We start from the raw sequence: 1645 nt of genomic DNA, 5'->3' as shown, positions 1-1645 counted from the left end.
AGAGAGAGAAGCCGTGACACAACACCGACTTGTGATTGAATCAAGAGAGAGAGAGAGGCCGTGATACAATACCGACTTGTGATTGAATCAAGAGAGAGAGGCCGTGACACAACACCGACTTGTGATTGAATCAAGAGAGAGAAGCCGTGACACAACACCGACTTGTGATTGAATCAGGAGAGAGAGGCCGTGACACAACACCGACTTGTGATTGAATCAAGAGAGAGAGGCCGTGACACAACACCGACTTGTGATTGAATCAAGAGAGAGAGAAGCCGTGATACAACACCGACTTGTGATTGAATAAAGAGAGGGAGCCGTGATACAACACCGACTTGTGATTGAATCAAGAGAGAGAACCGTGACACAACACCGATTTTTGATTGAATCAAGAGAGAGAGAAGCCGTGATACAACACTGACTTGTGATTGAATCAAGAGAGAGAAGCCGTGACACAACACCGACTTGTGATTGAATCAAGAGAGAGAGAGAGCCGTGATACAACACTGACTTGTGATTGAATCAAGAGAGAAGCCGTGATACAACACTGACTTGTGATTGAATCAAGAGAGAGAACCGTGACACAACACCGACTTGTGATTGAATCAAGAGAGAGAACCGTGATAGAACACCAACTTGTGATTGAATCAAGAGAATCTCTTGATTCAATCACAAGTCGGTGTTGTGTCACGGTTCTAGAAGCCGTTACACAACTACGACTTGTGATTGAATCAAGAGAGAGAACCGTGATACAACACCGACTTGTGATTGAATTAGGCGAGAGATGAAAAAACTATCTTTCAAACTACCAAACCTACTATTCATTTTCCCCTCAAAACACTTAGATTTGACACTGTGTTGTTAGGCTTGTCTCATTCAGCGAAGGTTGACACTGTGTTGTTAGGCTTGTCTCATTCAGCAAGGTTGACACTGTGTTGTTAGGCTTGTCTCATTCAGCGAAGGTTGACACTGTGTTGTTAGGCTTGTCTCATTCAGCGAAGGTTGACACTGTGTTGTTAGGCTTGTCTCATTCAGCGAAGGTTGACACTGTGTTGTTAGGCTTGCCTCATTCAGCGAAGGTTGACACTGTGTTGTTAGGCTTGCCTCATTCAGCGAAGGTTTAAAGAAAGGGTAGCGTCGTTCGTTCTACGGTTAACGAAACATTAATCATACCTGGTCATCACTATTTGTGGAACTCCCCCCCCCCCTCTCCCTACGCTTTAAGTTAAATAAATCAAGTCAGGGGTATTGATGGAGCCTGTTCATCTTGTCAGTAACTTCTGTTTTCATACCGTGTCACTATTTGTGGAAAGCGGAACTCCTCCCCCCTACGCTTTAAGTTTAATACATCAAGTCAGGGGTATTTATGGAGCCTGGTCATCTTGTCAGTAACTTCTGGTTTTCATGCCGTGTCACTATCTGAGGAAAACGGAATACTGAAACAATTTATTAAACGGTCAAACACCACGTTAATTACAGTGACGTACATTACAGTCAGTTATAGAATCAAACACCACGTTAATTACAGTGACGTACATTACAGTCAGTTACAGAATCAAACACCACGTTAATTAGAGTGTCGTACGTTACAGTCAGTTATAGAATCAAACACCACGTTAATTACAGTGACGTACATTACAGTCAG

General features: G+C 43.1%; 1 long non-coding RNA gene across 1 annotated transcript; it reads left to right on the top strand.

The window, feature by feature from the left end:
* Positions 1–703: 703 nt before the first annotated feature.
* On the top strand, positions 704–1571 carry LOC111084690. Its single transcript, XR_002609680.1, has 2 exons — positions 704–885; positions 924–1571. It is a non-coding gene; the product is annotated as an uncharacterized LOC111084690 (long non-coding RNA).
* Positions 1572–1645: the final 74 nt, after the last annotated feature.

The sequence above is a fragment of the Limulus polyphemus genome, unplaced genomic scaffold (genome assembly GCF_000517525.1).
Source record: "Limulus polyphemus unplaced genomic scaffold, Limulus_polyphemus-2.1.2 Scaffold93595, whole genome shotgun sequence".
NCBI classification, from domain to species: Eukaryota; Metazoa; Arthropoda; class Merostomata; order Xiphosura; family Limulidae; genus Limulus; species Limulus polyphemus.
The sequence above is the reverse complement of the archived record's forward strand: the minus strand, read 5'-3'. Positions and strand labels throughout refer to the sequence as shown.